This window comes from Emys orbicularis, chromosome 1 (assembly GCF_028017835.1).
Source record: "Emys orbicularis isolate rEmyOrb1 chromosome 1, rEmyOrb1.hap1, whole genome shotgun sequence".
Lineage (NCBI taxonomy): Eukaryota > Metazoa > Chordata > Testudines > Emydidae > Emys > Emys orbicularis.
The window spans coordinates 325479055-325490703 of NC_088683.1; the positions used below are offsets into that span (position 1 = coordinate 325479055).

Sequence of the window (11649 nt, forward strand, 5' to 3'; positions counted from 1 at the left end):
CAGCCCATACTTCTTTAACTTGGCGGCAAGAATACTGTGGGAGACCGTATCAAAAGCTTTGCTAAAGTCAAGGAATAACACATCCACTGCTTTCCCCTCATCCACAGAGCCAGTTATCTCATCATAGAAGGCAATTAGGTTAGTCAGGCACGACTTCCCCTTGGTGAATCCATGCGGACTGTTCCTGATCACTTTCCTCTCCTTTAAGTGTTTCATAATTGATTCCTTGAGGACCTGCTCCATGATTTTTCCAGGGACTGAGGTGAGGCTGACTGGCCTGTAGTTCCCCGGATCCTCCTTCTTCCCTTTTTTAAAGATGGGCACTACATTAGCCTTTTTCCAGTCATCCAAGACCTCCCCCGATCGCCATGAGTTTTCAAAAATAATGGCTAATGGCTCTGCAATCTCATTCGCCAACTCCTTTAGCACCCTCGGATGCAGCGCATCCGGCCCCATGAACTTGTGCACGTCCAGTTTTCCTAAATAGTCCTGAGTACTATTCTGGGAGGACATTATGACATCAAGCTTACTATAAAGCTGCAGATCTATAGAACCACGGTTACAAGTCTAATGAATAGCAATGAAACCTGGGTACTGACAAAAGCTGAAGAAAACCAGATTGATGTTTTTGATTCTTGTCTTCATCAACTGCTCCACATTACGTGTAGAGTTAACAACTTTCTACTCCCAGAAAACCAAGCACCCTTGCCCTGTCCATGCCCCGCCCTTCTGAGGCATGGGGGGAAATCAAGATCGGCTTACAGTTAGTGTCTATCTACAGTTACTACAAAAACAACAAGGAGTCTGGTGGCACCTTAAAGACTAACAGATTTATTTGGGCATAAGTGAGGTTTTTATCCACGAAAGCTTATGCCCAAATAAATCTGTTAGTCTTTAAGGTACCACCAGACTCCTTGTTGTTTTTGTAGATACAGACTAACACGGCTACCCCCTGATACTTGATACCATACAGTTACTACAGCAACTCCATAATTATCTGAGTTTTGCTGCCCTCTATAGACTACTTATTTTTCCAAGTGCAGTAGAACCCTATTTTACAAACTAATTGGGGATTGAGAAATTCATAAAATTGAACATCTCAAAATTACAATAGGCATGGCATATAAATTGCAGTATGCTGCTCTATCACTTTCTAGAACTTCAGTGATCTCCAATGCACTGAAGGCATTGGAATGGGAAGTGGATGTCTGTTTTTCATCAGCTTTCATTAGGTGACTTTTTTCCAATCAGGAAAAATGGTTAGTGTAACTTGTTGTTCATAATAAATAATAATAAAAAAATCAAGGCTCCTACTGTAAAGTACTGTATTGTGGAAAATATCATTGCAGTAAATATCTGGGAAAAGAGTATGGATGTATTGGAGAGACAAAGTGGGTGAGGTAGTGTCTCATTGGCTCAGTTTATGTTGCGGAGGGAGACAAGCTTTTGTGCTTACACAGAGCTCTTCAGGTCACTGAAGAACTTTCAGGCTCTGAAGAAGAGTTTTGAGTAAGCCCAAAAATCTTGTTTCTCTCACCAACAGAAACTGGCCCAATAAAAGACACTACCTCACCCACTTTGTCTCTAATACCCTGGGACCAGCACAGCTACAACAACTCTGTTAATAACTAAAACAACAACTACATATGCATATTGGAAGAGAATACTGTAAATTTTCCTGTATTGTTGGAGAGATCAGTCTGATTAAAAAATTAATTGAAAATTGTGCAGTAAATTTGGGGATAGAACTATGATAATTGAACTAATTTTCTGAGTAGCTTTTTCTTTTCTACTTCAATGTGAGTTTTGCGTTAAGGAGAGGTAGCAGGACAGATCCAGGAACACTTTACACTTCCTCACTGTACCCTTCTAACATACCTCTCCCATCTTCTGGAGGAGCAACCCTCAGGGTGAGTTTGAGGGAAGGCGACATTTTGATTTGACTAAGGGAAATTGATGTGTGGAAAAACTGATTGCAGGGAAAAACTGATGGTAATGAATTTCAAGTAGAATTGAGTCACACTGAGAGAAAATGGACTGATTATGTATGTTAAGGCAGGTACATTGATTTTTATTCTGGATGGAAAATTGATTCTCATGAATGATACATTTTCGTTTGTCTACAGGTGCAGGAAATTGTGAGAGGGTGGCAAATTGCTATTGAATGTGGTAAGGAAAATAAATATGGTCTATAAAGTGCAACATCCCATCTGCTGCCAGTAGATTCCCTTGGTGGGAGGGGAAATGTGTCATGCTGTCTGGACTGCTTTGTGATTGTGAGTGCCTACCTCAGGGCAGACTGTCAAATAGCAGGGCACACACCCCAAACACATGGTATTTTCTATAACTAGATGTCACTAACCCAGTATCAAATGTGAATTCCTGAAGCACTGTACCAGTTTTACCATGGAGTCACAGATAGTCCCCTTGGGCATTCCAGTCTATTTTTCCACCCAGGCAAGCTGGACCTAGTGATAGTTGATGCTATACATCAAAGATTCAGGTTGCTTCCAGTCCCGAGACCAGCTCAATTTGTACCTCAGATCTCACACCAAAGACATCACTTGTAGCCAATCCTATAATAAATCCTTAGTTTAGTAAACTAGGAAGAAGAACTTAGTGTTATTTACAGGTTAAAGCAGGCAACATGTATACACAAATTAGTTACAGTCTACTACAATTCTGTCACCTTTTAAAACCATAATCTGTCAGCACTGAATATCTATTAGGGCTAACCCTAGGGATCTCTGCTTCTGTTTCACAGCAAAGAGAAATTTTCTTTTGTCCCCGATTTATCCTCTTTTTCCAGCATTCCAGCTGATGGGATGAACTTTCTTGCAAGTAGCACCTTCATGGGTGTGAGAGGGCCGTTAACCAAGCCTTTGTTTAGTGATGTTCCACAATGGCCCATTTAATTTTGAGAGTCCTTTTTGATGGGCAGAGGACCATTCCTCCTGACTGGGTTCACAGGGCAAGCACTTTTATAGTTATAAAGCAAAACTTACATATCACCTTATAGCATATGATACAGACATTACAAGTGAAATTAATGCATGCAGCAACTTAAACATTCCAGAGAGTCTAAATGCTAAACACACTCTTATAAGTACAATACCTATCTTGAACAATACTAACATGCAGGTGATCTGGTCTGGTATCCAGCTATGAATGTCAGTGCTCAGCTGACTCTTACAGCTTTGGCAAGAGCTGGTACCTGGTCTGCCAGCATCACAATCAACTATGAAGGTTCCACACCCAATTTGCGGACAGATTCCCTTGGTGGGAGGAGAAGTGATCTATGAGATGGCCTCAATGCAAAAAGAGGAGTCCCCACTATGAAAAAGTTTAGGTAGCTCTGTGCCTGTGCATAGGAAGCAAAAAGCAAAACTAACTAGAAATTGACAAGTTTCATAAGGGATACCATTTCCTCTATTTTTGTAACTCAGTATTTATCCCACAAGAGAATAGACAACAGACCCTGGGATTAGTTTAACAGGCAGCCCTATTTCCCTATTCACTGGCCATCACGCAGCATCCTCAGCTCCCAGCCCACTTTGCTCACACAGCTGGTAAGAGCCGTCTGGGCAGGGGGACCCAGCTCTGTGGCTGGCAGAGCCCTTCGGGAGCAGCTGCCGCAGGGGGGGCCCTCCCGACACACAGCCCCTAGCTAGCCCCATCCCTGTACCCTGAGCTACTCCCCTGCCTGCACACAGCCCTTTTCCCTGCACCCTGAGCTGCCCCCATGCCTGCCTCTTTGAACTGAGCCCCCCACCTTTGAGTTATAATTTTGGTTGCACCCCCCCCTCCAACCCAGACAGGTGGGTGGCCTGCTGAGGTGAGTAGGTGGGGAGGTGACCTCCACCCCCGAACCTGCCGTGCAGAGCTGGCTCAACCCCTGCCCACCCAAAATAGAAGTCAAACTACACCTATGTCCGAGGCCCCGCCCCCCCAACCCAGAGTCTCCCCCAACTCCCTGGAGTTTTTGTAGCATGTTGTGGGGGGGCTCAGAAAGAAAAAAGGTTGAGAACCCCTGAAATAGAAGACAGATTGTGGGGAAGGAAGAGAAAGAGCAGAAAAGCTGGAAGTCCAAAAGGTGAAGAGACAGAATCAGACTGTACGGTCCAAAATGCTAAAATCCCAATCTTCAATCAATTCCACATGCTCAAACTCCTGTGCCCTGGCACACACCACTAACTTCATTGGTGGCATCACATGGGCAAAAAGAATTCACCTTCCAAAACTGCAGCCTAACAGCATAGAACCTAATGGTGCAATGACATTGATTTCCCACCATGTCCCCAGCGGGAATGATGCAGGGGTCTGCCTGCACCAGCTGGCTGGTGAGTCAGAGATGTAGCAGCCCTGGACAATGCAGTAATACCAACTCAGTTTTTACTGCAACTCCAGTGACTTTTGGGGCATTTTTCACCTGTCTCATGAAAACATGGTGAGAGGTTGTCAACTCACAAATTTCCTCTTACTCAAAATGGGCACTATCTCCTTTTACTGCTCATGGGGTTGAAGCCAGCAAGATGGCCACAATTTCCCAGTGTCATCTTCATGTGGAAGTGAGGCTGGCCTTAATAAAGATGCCTGCCACCTCCTATTGTTTTCATGGGAGTGAAGCCATGTCCATAGGCAAAATGACTGTCACCACTCTATAGTCAGAGTGTCTAGACAGGAGACACTATGAGGAACAACAGAGTCACTCTGAAGGTGGATGGGAAGAATGAGTGGGAACAGGAAGCAGATTTATGGGGAGGCTGAGTGGGGTACAGAAGACATTCATGGGAAAGGAAGGGATTGGATGTCAGCTCCCCTAGCCTAGCGACATGGTGGGTCAGGGGAGTGCCTTCTGAATAGCCAAGGGAAGGCAGTGCTACAGTCTCTCACAAATTGATTGCGAGTTACAGGATTTTGGCCTCTGCCAGAGGATCTGTTGCACAGTGCTAGAAGGTCCTCCAATTTTCAGAGCTGGGCAGAGCTATGTCTGAGAGACCTGCTCTGCTACTGAGCCTTGCCTTCAGTCTAGAGTAATATCTTACCTCACCCACCTTGTCTCTCAAATATTCTGGGACTGACAGGGCTACAAGAACACTGCATATAGGCAATGGATGGCAGTTCGCTTATCTTGAGGTGAGGAGAGGGTAAGTGGCATCTTATCATGAGCAGCCAGGGACAGGCATGTATAGAGTGCACCAAACGTTGATTAATATCAGGTTGAAACGTCAAACACATATCAGCAGGAGTTGAGGGGAGTCACGGAGCCCAAAGCCTAAGGAAAAGTCATGGGCTGATGGGATCTTTAAAATCTGGGGGTCTCTGGAGCCAATCCACCATGCAAGGGGGAGGGGGGGCTTGCCACCTTTCACCTACTGATAGGATTGCCAACCCTCCCAGTTTTGCCGGGAGTCTCCCAGAAGCAGGGTCTATCTCCCGGAGGCCACTGAAGCCAAACTGGGAGATTTTAGGCCGCTGAAAGTCCAGCCGCACACCAGGGCTAAAGCAGGCTTCCTGCCTACCCTGGCCCCACGCCACTCCCAGAAGTGGCTGGGGCAAGCACGTCCCTGCGGCCCCTGAGTGGGGAGCAGGGGGTCTCTGTATGCTGCCCCTGCCCCGATTCTGCAGCTCCCATTGGCCAGGAACTGCAGCCAACGGGAGCTGCAGGGGCAGTGCCTGCAGGCAAGGCAGCACGCAGAGCCCCCTGCCCTGCCCAGGGGCCACAGGGATCTGCCGGCCTCTTCCAGGAGCGGTGTGGGGCCAGGGTAGGCAGGAAGCCTGCCTCAGCACCGCTGCGCTGCAGCCAGGAGCTGCCCAAGGTGAGCACCGCCCAGCCAGAGCCCACACCCCTCACCAACCATCTGCCCCAGCCTCGAGCCCCATCCCAGAGCCAGCACCCTGTACACCCTCCTGCACCCCAACCCCCTGCCCCAAGCTCTCTGCCAGAACCAGCACCCTGTACACCCTCCTGCACCACAACCCCCTGCCCTGAGCCCACGTCCACACCCAACTCCCTCCCAGAGCCCGCATCCCATGCCCAGCCTGGAGCTCTCTCCCACACTCCAAACCCCTCAGCCCCAGCCCCCACCCCAACTCCCGCCTAGTGAGAGTGAGTGAGGGTGGAGAAGAGCGAGCAACGGAAGGAGGGGGGCTGGCATGAGCAGGGCGAGGCGTCAGAGAAGGGGCGGAGATTCAGAAAGGGGCAGGATGCGGGGCAAGGGTGTTTGGATTTGTGTGATTAGACAGTTGGCAACTCTACCTATTGAGCTTGTTAATACTGCAATGACCAGAGGAGGCGCGCCCCTCCGCCCTGCTCCCATGCTACCCCCGCCTCCGTCCCGGCTGCCCCTCAGACTCCCTCTCACGTGCTAGAAGGGCCAGCGCGCGGGCCGCCTGGGGCCTGGCCGAGGCTATGCGCAGAGGGAGAAGAGATCCACCTGTGCGCATGCCCAGGGCGGCTCCGTCTCACTGCGGAACATTTGTTCGCTGATCAGTGCAGCCACCCGGACGAGAATCACCGCTCCGCCTCCAGCGCGCGGGGCTGGGGAATCGGCTTCTTTCCGGCGCTGGCGATGGCTGCTCGGAGGTGAGGGGTGAGTAGGGCCGGTGCGTGCCACCGCCCCCACGCTGGGCCCCCGGCCCAGAGGGCGGCTCCGCGCAGCGGGGAGGGGGCGTCGCCCCGGCAGGGCCCCTCTGCAGCGCCCGCGGTGAGCAGGATCCCAACTGCGGCTGGGGAGCAGAGACGGGGCCCACCTCGCCCTGCCGTAATTGGTGTCTGGCCGCGGCTGAGACAGGTGATTGGAGAGGAGCGGTGTCAGTCACCCGCAGCGCTGGGTCTGCTAACAGGCGCCGGCCAGGGGGGTGTGGGGAGCCCGGCCCACGGGCGTCAGAGCTGCAGCCCGGGCTGAGTGGAGCGATCCCCGCCCCCCGGGAGTGCGGGGGAAGGGCCAGCAGCCTTGAGCCTCCCCGCCTGGTCGGGCCCCGGGGAGAGGAGAAAAGGGCCAGTAGTCCCTGGCCGTAGTGTCTGCGTGGGCTTCGCTGGGGCTGGTGTGGGGCCAGGCCAGCGGGCCTAGCTCTTGGCGCTGCGTCTTTAGTTACTTGGATATTTCCGTTGGTTTCAGGTTTTCTTCAAAGTCCGGGGACCTCGTCTCGCCTGGAGGGTCAGATTTGACAGCAATGTCGTGTGTGCCTGTGTGCAAGGGAGGCCTCCTCTTCTAAACTCAGCCCTCACCCTCCTGGCAGCCACGGGAGGGCCTTTCAGAAAATGATCACTTATTTGGATCCTGGATACAAATTAATGGAAAGAGGCCAAGAGGAAAAATAATAATCTATATAGCGCTTTGATTAAAGTGAGTGCACATTCTTTGATCTGAGAGGATTATTGTATTGGTTCTGGATTTAGAAATGTATAGAATAAAATCATATGTGTAATTTCTCAAACTGTGGGAAAAATTGCAAATGAAGAATTCTGAGTTATGCCTGGATTATTCTTGCCATTGTTCTATTTAATAGTTAATAAACCCCCTTAATTTAGGGACTTGTCTACATTTAGGGCTGATGCTGTACAACTGTAGCGCTTCAGTATGGAGACTGTCTACAATACATCAATGGGAAGGGTTCTCCCATTAGCATTGGTAATTCACCTCTGAGAGGCTGTAGGTAGGCCAACCGAAGAATTCTTCGGTCAACCTAGTGCTGCCCACACAAGTGCTTAGGTTGGATTAGTTTAACTACATCGCTCAGGGGTGCGAATTCACACTCTGTGCGCGACACAGCTGGGTCCATCTGATTTTCTAGTGTGGACCAGCCCTTAGTTTTGATGGTGGTCAGTAATGTTAAATATGAGATTGCATGGATGCCATTTACTGTTATTTTAAACAGACTGGGTTACTAAATATTTAACACATATAAACACTTCTTACTGTTCCCAAGTGAGAGACAAGTGGGTGAGAATGTTATTGAACCAACTTCTATTCATGAGAGAGACAACCTTTTGAGTTTAAACAGTTCTTCAGGTCTGTGTAAGCTCCTCTTACAAATAGAAGTTGGTTCAATAAGATATTGCCTCATCCACCTTGTCTCTAATACCCTGGGATCAACACAATATTGCATGCTCTTAAGTGAGTCATTTAGGGCCTGTTTTTAACCATCCTACCAGAAGACTCAAAAGGGCCATTTAATTGTTTTCTTCTACCACATACATGCTTTAAAGAAGGAAAAGGGCTCATATGTTGTTGTGCATGAGAAAGGGAGTGGGGAAAAGAAGAGAGTTCTCTTTGAGAGCTTAAATTGAATGAAGAAAGATTAGCTGACATGACAGTTTTCATCTTAATGAATAAGGATTTATATATGCATCTTCCTGGGCATTATGAGACTACATTAAATAAATCAATTAGCTGACAAAGTTGAGGGGAGGCAGGAATAGTTATTTTCTCATTTTAGATATATCTAGTTTTTCATATAAACTCAGTTTTTATCTCCCCTTTTGCTGTAGACAGGTTCAGATTTGTAGGTGCATAGAGATCTCTAATATTAGAGAGAGAAAAATACTACCAGAAATTGTCTTTGAGAGAGATTTTAACTTCCCAATTAATAGATTGGAGAACGAATGCTGTTAATAGTCAGGCCTAGTTATTTGTGGGTATAACAGACCAGATTTCTTCAGCAAATAGTCACTTAGACAAGAGGTGATGCTGTTTTGGACTTGATTTAGTGAGTAGAGAAAACATTATAGAAGAGCTGGTCATAAAAAAAAAAAACCTTGGATCAGGTGACCCCTAGTTGACTCAGTGTAAATTATTGGGAGAATAGTCAAAACCAGGTTGTAACTATAAGGTTTTTGGATTTCAAAAGGGTAGATTTTGGGAAAATAAGGGAACTAATTAATAAAGTCATCTGGACTGAAGAGCTCAGGGACTTAAATGTGGAAGAAGCTTAGTTTTTGCTTTAAGAAATTCCATGTTGAATTTGCATTGCGGGGGGTTGGGGGGGGGGGGAGAGAGAAGAAGAGACTTACATGGAGGTAAATAGAAAAAGGAATAAAATGTAACATGGGTTTGCCAAGGTAGATATTGCCGGACTAACCTGATATCTTTGATTAGACAACGGATATGTTTAGACAAGGGAAATGCAGGAGACCTAATTTGATATAGTCCCACACATGAAATTAGTTAAAATGCAGACAATGGGGATTAGTACAAGATCTGTAACTGGGTAAAGAACTGACTATTAGAGTGTGTGATGGGGCCACCCACCTCTAATGCACACCTCCATCAGGTGGGTGCAGATCTGTGCTTTCTGCTTGCAGTGTCCCTTTTATAGTTAACTTTGACAGGCAGGTCTTCAGGGGCTCATCACTCCAGCTAAGCTATGCATAGTCTACATGTCTGAACACACAAACAAAAAATCCAACAGGGCCAGTCACAGTGCCTTCAGAATGTATTGAGCCATGTCTCTGGGCTCAGTTTTCAGCCGCTTCTGGGCTAGCCTAAAATCTATCCCTGCCTGTTATAGAGTAGTGTTCCCATGGCCTTCTCCCTGGAGATGGAGTCCTGGCCTTCACTGGTGCCTCTAAGCAGCACTTGTCCCCCTTCTCAAGGCTTTGGCCACTCTGCCAGTGGCCAGACCTGGGCCCACCCTCTACTCCAGATCCAGACCCAGGGAGCCTATAAAAAGCAACCACTTACTGCTTTCTGTAGTAGATGTTGCTGTTATTCCCTGGGCCACTTTCCACACACTCCACTTCACCCTGACCTCAGGGCTGAAGATCTCACATGCAGCAAAGAGCACCTTCCTCACTTCCCTGGTCCCAACAAGCAACTGTGTAGGCCCTGCAGCTCCTTTTAATTGGGTCTGCTGTGTGCTGATTGGCCACTTTACCACAGCCTCTCTACGCAGGCATGGAGGACCCACCTTCACTGCTCCCTTTCTGGGGTGGAGTGTGGTAGGACTGCCAGGCCTCCAACAGGGGGCCTCAAAGGTCCTGGTACACCCCATCACAGGGAGACAGGGTTATGCTGAAAGGAGAGCTATCCATCTGGAGGAAGATTACTAGTGAAGTTCCTTGAGGATCTATTTGGGGACCAATCTTTAATATTCATTAGTGACCGTGGCACAAAAAGTAGAAGTATGCTAATGAAATTTGCTGTTGACAAAAAGTTGGGAGGCATCATCTGTACAGAGGAGGACTGGACTATTATATATGAGGAATTGGGTGATATAGAGGATTGGACTAATAGAAATTGGATGAAATTTAATAATACAAAGTGCAAGCTCATGTACTTAGGGAATAACAAGATTTTCTGCTTTAAACTTGGGGCTCAGCAGTTGGAAACAACAGGAGAAAGACCCACATGCCTTAGTTGATCACAAGATGAGTATGAACTACCAGTATAATGTGGCTGTGAAAAAGTCAAATACGATCCTACAATAACATGTGAGCTATTTCCAATAGAGATAGGTAAAGTACTAATGCTATTGTGCAAGGCATTGGTAAGATCTCAGCTGGAATACTGTGTACAGTTCTGGTCACCTATGTTCAAGAAAAATGATTTCAAACTGGAAAAGGTGCAGAGGAAGACTACTAAGATAATCAGGGAAATGGAGAGCCTATTTTACTAGAGGAGACCAAAAGAGCTTGGGTTGTTTAGTGTAGCAAAATTTAGACTGAGAGGGAATATGATTGTTAACTGTAAATACATCAAGGTGGCAATCACCATGGAGGGAGAAGAGCTATTTAAGGCAAAGGACAATGTAGGCACAAGAACAGAAGGGTATAAACTAGCCATGAATAAATTTAAGCTGGATATTACAAGGAGGTTTCTAACCATCAGAGGAGTGAGGTTCTGGAACAGCTTTCCAGTAGGTGTAGTGGGGGCAAACAAGCTACCTAGTTTTAAGGTGGAGCTTGATAAATTTAAAGTATGGAATTGTCTGACTGGATTGCCTGTGATAGTAGGGAACTGGACTCAGTGACTCTGCTATGTATGTTGTTTGGTGTTTTCGATTACAAACCGTTTGGGTCTGATTAAGCCTTTGTATAGCACTACTTGCCAGACAATAATTAGCATGGAAGAAGGTGCAAAGACAATTGTGGGAGAAGCAGACATGATGGGCTAGTGAAAGCTAGCATCAGTGCAAGTGTGGAAACTTGGGTGAATGTGAAAAGAAATAAGATAAGTAGAGAGGGGGGCAGAGCTCTGAAGGACCTTGATAACAAGAAGTTTGAACTTAATGTTGTGGACAAAAGGGAGCCAGTGGAGGAATTTACAGCCCAATCCAGCTCCTGTTAGTCAGTGGGGGAGACCTTTCTTAGAGGAAGTTGGATCAGGCTCTTAGAAGTGGTGATATGGTCAGGAAGATTGACTTAGCAGCTATGTTTTGAACGGATTGAAAGGGGCAATGTTTATTGTTTAAGAGGATGCAATAAGCAAGGTGGGGAAGATAAGGGCCTGGACTAAAATTTTGGTTGTGGATATAAATAAGATGTTTAATCATAAAAATATTGTGGAGAAAGAAGCAACAAAATTTGGCCACAGCCTGGATGAAGGAAAGAGAAGTCAGCGATGACTCCAAGCTTATGGGCATGAGTGATAGAAGGGATGGTATTTCAGTCAAAAGAGACAGCTAATAGGGGCTCAATGGGCAATG

The 11649-nt window shown here is 47.0% G+C and overlaps 1 long non-coding RNA gene across 2 annotated transcripts; it reads left to right on the plus strand.

Annotated features, from left to right (window-relative positions):
• The first annotated feature begins 6511 nt into the window (after window positions 1-6511).
• LOC135895620 (uncharacterized) lies at window positions 6512-7440 on the plus strand. 2 transcript variants are annotated; one of them, XR_010562473.1, is made up of 2 exons: window positions 6512-6593; window positions 7122-7440. It is a non-coding gene; the product is annotated as an uncharacterized LOC135895620 (long non-coding RNA). The 2 variants fall into 2 exon arrangements; XR_010562472.1 differs by having other exon boundaries at window positions 6512-6586.
• The last annotated feature ends 4209 nt before the right edge of the window (window positions 7441-11649 follow it).